The 5,732-nt window shown below is 45.0% G+C and overlaps 1 long non-coding RNA gene across 1 annotated transcript; it reads left to right on the top strand.

Moving 5' to 3' along the window:
• The first annotated feature begins 431 nt into the window (after positions 1 to 431).
• LOC112582182 lies at positions 432 to 3,183 on the top strand. The gene is made up of 2 exons (XR_006548673.2): positions 432 to 1,502; positions 1,635 to 3,183. It is a non-coding gene; the product is annotated as an uncharacterized LOC112582182 (long non-coding RNA).
• The last annotated feature ends 2,549 nt before the right edge of the window (positions 3,184 to 5,732 follow it).

Raw genomic sequence — 5,732 nt, 5'->3', positions numbered from 1 at the left:
CTGATCTGATCTGAACAACAACAGAAATCTGGACAATCTGAAAATCACAACTTGCCTTGAACTCAGAGAGCTGAGGTCACAGGGCAACCAAGCCACTGAACACTGACCTTAGTGGAAAAAGTACAACATGCAAGAGCAGATGGGTAATTTCATCAGAGAGAATAAAACTATAAGAATCAATAACTAATGAGAACCTCCTGAACAGCACAAGGAATTCTCCTTGATGCTCTGTGGTGACCTACATGTGAAGGAAATCCAAAAAAGAGGGGATGTATATATATGTATAGCTGATTCACTTTGCTCTACAGTAGAAACTAACACATTATAAAGTAACTATACTATGATAACAATTCTTTTTAAAAAAGAAAGAATTGTAATTTCCCTGGTGGTCCAGTGGTTAGGAATCTGCCTTGCAATTCAGAGGGCACGGGTTCAATCCCTGGTCGAGGAAGTAAGATCTCACATGCCGTGGAGCAACTCAGCCCATGCACCACAACTCCTGAAGCTCACGCACCACAACTCCTGAAGCTCACACACCACAACTAGAGTCCGTGTGCCACAATGGAAGATCCCTCATGACTCAACCAAGACCTGACATAGCCAAAGAAAGAAAGAAAGTATCAAATGGCAACGCTAAAAATGAAAAACATGACTGTGCCTTTCATGGCTCAGCAGGAGATGACACAGCTAAGGAAAAAATCAGCAAATTCAAAGACAGGACAATGGAAATTACCCAAATGGAAACACAAAGAAACAAAATTGTAGGAGGAAGAAACAGAACAGAGATCACAGGGCTGTGGGAGAACATGTCTAACAGAGAGAGAACAGGGTAGGAGAAATATTTGAAAACAATAATGGCTGAGAATTTTCCAAAATGAATGAAGTTTATCTACCACACAAATTTCTCACCACAGCCTCTTCAACATTACATTTGGGGGCTATTTCAAATAGCAGTCACCAACAAAAAAGCTCAGAAATGTGAAAAAACATGGAACTAAACTTTAGACCATGAAGAAGACACTGGTTTACAGTATAAGCACCAAAGAAAAAAAGCAGAGCGTCACCACATTCAGCCTCAGCTGGGAATGGGCGCACTGGATGACTCCAGTTTCTGACCCCTCTTGCATAAGCCCATGAATGACCGAAAATGTGCTGTATTAATTTTGAGGTTACAAATAAATTTTTAGTGAGTAGGCAAATTTGTAAATAGGGAATCCACAAATACAGATATTCCTCGATTTTCTAAAGTTCACTTTACTCCACTTCGCTTTTCCTAAAGACCCATATTAGTACCTGTTTTCACTAACTCTAAGAAATTCTAAAAGGATTTTTGCTTTTAAAAAAAAAGGTGAAAAACACAGCATTCAATGTTTGTTTTGCAGCAAGTTGTGATAGAGGCAGCGGGCACCCCAAGCAGTAAGAGTGGTCCTGCCAAGCTCCTTCCTGAGAACTACCCTCAGCATCTCAACATCAAAAAGTCGCCATGGATATCACCTGTGTCTGTGAGCATCTGCGCTTTATTTATCGCCATTTATTTTGTGCACCTGTTAGCAAGATGCGTCCTAAGGTAATTGCTTCTTTGCTTTACACCCTTTTGGCTTATAAAAGTTTTCACAGAAACACTCTACTTTCAGATAGCAGGAGAAATCTGTGATGAGGAGCTACCATATTTGCATATGACTTGGAAGGCTAAAGAGAGGCCAAGAAGCCATAATTATTATTTCTCCAGCAACAGAGGGCAGACACAAAGCGAACCACAAGTGGAAATTTTCACAGCAACCTCCAGGCATGTCTGAGGAACACCTCCCTTGGTCCTGCAACTGTACTCCCTGGGCTCTCTGACGCTCTAGAAGTTTGGAGGAATCTGAGAGCTGGTATCAGTTTTCCTGGACCTTGACTCTTCCAATTGTTTTGTAAGCACCTTATCTCCAGTATTGAATTCCTTCCTATTTGAAGCCCCAAGTCCTATTTTCTCAACCAAACCCAGACTAATACACATGCCCTAGGGAAAAAAAATACAATTTGGAGGAAGACAGGAATAAATATTAAATGCCCAACTTTATAACAGTGGTCACAACTCAGGATTTGCCAGTTAAGGTGGGGGTGTGACCTAAATCAAACTCAAGGGCTTTGCAAGTCACTTTGGCCTCTTTATCACAGAGGGGCACGTGAGAACGAACTGCTTTGTCTTCAAAAGTCCTGTCCCATTTCCTATTTATATTTTCCAGGGTAAGCCCTTATCTTGGGCAAGGATTTGTGTGCAAGCGATTTCTGAAGGCAGTGCTTCCAGGGTAGACCAGTTAAGGGAGTGAGGAAAGCAGGACAAGAAAAGGAAAGCGGTGGAGTGTAAATTACGCTTTAGTCTTTCTCCAGGCCAGGGAGCTGGGCTTGCAGACTTGCCGCGCAGTGAGTCACTGGCCAAGTGCCATTCCTAGTTCCCGGGGCGGGGATGGAGTGGCTCCGGTAGCCCCAGGGCAGACCTCCGAAGAGTGTTGCACGTGCTGGCTGTTAGCAGCAAAAGCACAGAGTTCAGAGTAGAGGCACCCAGAAATTGGGAAAAGGGTTTAAAGAGGGCGGTGTGAAACACACACACTTTCTTTCCCAAAATGCTGAAGAGGCAGGATTATTAGGGTGACTAGGCCCCAAAACTTGAAAGCCATTCTGACTGGGGTTTAAGTCACAGCTGTGGCAGACACGGAGCTGACCCCTGATACCGGTTAATACAGAAGCTCTGATGGTCAGCTGAGCCCATGGCTGCGCAGAATAAAAGCTGTATTTCCCAGCCTCCCTAAAAGCCATGTGGGGGGACGTGTCTTTAAAAGGAAGGACCACGGACTTCCCTGGTGATCCAGTGGTTAAGAATCCACCTGCCACATGTCAAGAAGCAAGTAAGTCCATGTGCGCCACAACTACCGAGCCCGCACTCTCGAGCCCGCACGCTGCAACTGCTGAAGCCCGCGTGCCCTAGAGCCCGTGCTCTGTGACAGGGGAAGCCCCCACTTGCCACAACTAGTGAAAGCCCTGCGAAGCCAAAAATACATACATAAATAGAGAATAAAAGGGAGGGAGACCCTTCTTTAAGCCTTCTCCTTCCTACTGCCTGAAGTGTGGTCCTCAATGCTAGAGCACGTGCAGCCCCCTTGAACCAAGAGGTGGAGATAGGGCTGCCAGATGAAGCAAAAATGAACTATTTTAACTCGTTAAATTTTTAATTAAAAATGTTTAATTTAATTGTGCTACTTAATTATTTAATATGGCACGGGACATACTTACACTAAAAAAATTGTCTATCTGAAATTCCAATTGAACTGGTCCCCTGTATTTTACCCGGCAATCCAAGGCAGAAGAGATCATATGTTGGCAATGATGAAACAAGACAGAAGGAACGTAGATGACAGATGATTATGGAGCTGCTGTACCAGAGTTAGACTTCTTACCTCCCGTTGTTGTTTTCAAATAATTTATTTATTTTTGGCTGCACTGGTTCTTCTTTGCTGTGCGTGGGCTTTCTCTAGTTGTGGCGAGCGGGGGCAACCCTATCTCTACCTCTTGGTTCAAGGGGGCTGCACGTGCTCTAGCTGAGGACCACGCTTCAGGCAGTAGGAAGGAGGAGGCTTAAAGAAGGGTCTCCCTCCCTTTTATTCTCTTGTGGTGTGCAAGCATCTCACTTCCGTGGCTTCTCTTGCTGTGGAACACAGGCTCTAGGCACTCAGGCTTAGTTGCTCCATGGCACGTGGAATCTTCCCAGACCAGGGATCGAACCTGTGTCCTCTGCATTGGCAGATGGATTCTTATCCACTGTACCACCAAGGAAGTCCCCCATCTTTGTTTTTCTAAGAAAGAATAACTTTCTTCTTTAAGTCAGTCTCTGGCAGCTGAATCCAGTCTAATACCACTGGATGAATTAAACTTGTTGGGTGACCTTGGAAAAATTACCTAACCTCAAGATTGACATCCTCTAAATGGGGGTGATGACCATAATCTACAGAGAAGAGGGCTGATGTAAAGATGAAATGTGTTTCAAGTGGCTAGATATAGCAGGCAGGGTTCAATAATTGTTAGCTCTTACTGATGCAGTGGGGTCCTCCTCTTATCAATGATCTCCAACACAATGTCCCTCCCAAACAATAGCTCTGCACAGCGTCCGGGTTCACAGCTTCACCCTTCAAGACCACCTCCTATCTCCTCTGAAGGTCTAACACCTCCTGATTTACAGAACCACTCTTTAGCAGCGAGCCCATCCTTAGGGTCCAACTCCTGAATCTATTTCTCTCAGTCAGTTTTGTAGGGATTAAAAAAAAGAAAAGAAACTGGGACTGACCATGCAATGACAAAGTCTCCCTGACCATGCAATGACAAAGTCTCCAACAGATAAAGACTCTATCTTTGCTCAGAATTAGACACAAGAGGAAAACTGCTGGTGTGTTCCCACCTTCCGTCTAAATTTAGAAATTTGAAAACATTGTTCATTGTTCCAGATATTTGGTGCCTTCCTTGTGGGCCTGGAGGTGGAGAATTAAATCTCGACACTTCCCTGCATGAGAAGAGTGTATGGAACATTAGACAGAGATCCCTAGGGACACGTGTATTCACAGGACAAGATTTTTCCTGCAAAGAGAAACAGCTGAACCAGTGTAGGCTCGCGGGCCTTGCAGTCACTCACTCAGTCCCTCCGGGTGCCTGCAGGTGTCTGTTTCCAGTATTTGAACCCATCCCAGGCACAGGTCCGTTTGAAGTCAAGTGAATTCTGTCCCAAAGGCAAGTGGAGAGCCCACCCAGGTCTGACAACTTGTAGATTTCCTCCTGTCAGCGTATTCTAATGGCCTTATTAGCAATTCTATTGTATTTAATTTGCACCCAGGGTAATTCACTGTCAGCCAGAAGAGCCATCAGCATGAAAAATGGCACCAAAATTAAAAACCAATAGTCAAATTTCAGTTGGAATGAGCTCTCCTGGCATAATGATGAAGCGGGATGAACTGGAGTTGGTGGGTCCAACCAACGGGGTGCATACATGTTAGTTACTAACATGTGGCCTGGAGTTTGAGCCAGGCCTATCTGCATCATGGGAAACAAGCAGCCAAATTAGAAAATCAAGAAGGAAAAATGGGTTGGTCCAATCAAACTGTCAAGCCAAGTGGCTGTTTGCCATCTCCTAGCCCACTGTGGCGGTTTTAAAGCATGTCCCTGAATTCTTTCACAGTCCTCTCATCAAAGGGTGGAGGAGTCTAATCCCTTCCCTGGGGGTTAGAAAAGCCAATGTGGACTGGTTTTTCAGATTTACATGGGACGAATAGAATGTGGCAGAAGTGATGCTGTGTGATTTACAACAATAGATCATAATAGATGATACAGCTTCTGTCTGGTGCTCTTTCTTGGAAGCCCTGGGCTGATGTGTAAGAAATCCCATTGTTCTAAGCTGCCATGTTGGAAAGACCACGTGGAGAGGCCACTCTGATAGGGTGACCCAGAGAGCCCCAACTGAATCTCCAGGGAATGTCGTAGAGAGGCAGGGACAATGACCCCACGGTGGCAACCTCAGAGGGCCAGCAAAGACAGTGTGCTACGGAGGCTGGTGAGGGTGGGGGCAGGTGCTGGCCATTCCCCACACCTACTAGAGCATTCTCGGCTATGAGTCTTATTCCTTTCTCTCAAGTCAGTGGACCACCCCACACCTTCCAGAAATTCCTTTCCTACTGAACTTGGGTAACATCAGTTTCAGTTGCTTGAAA

The sequence above is a fragment of the Bubalus bubalis genome, chromosome X (genome assembly GCF_019923935.1).
Source record: "Bubalus bubalis isolate 160015118507 breed Murrah chromosome X, NDDB_SH_1, whole genome shotgun sequence".
Taxonomy (NCBI): Eukaryota; Metazoa; Chordata; class Mammalia; order Artiodactyla; family Bovidae; genus Bubalus; species Bubalus bubalis.
Note: the sequence above shows the minus strand (reverse complement) of the source record. Positions and strands in the feature narration are given on the sequence as shown.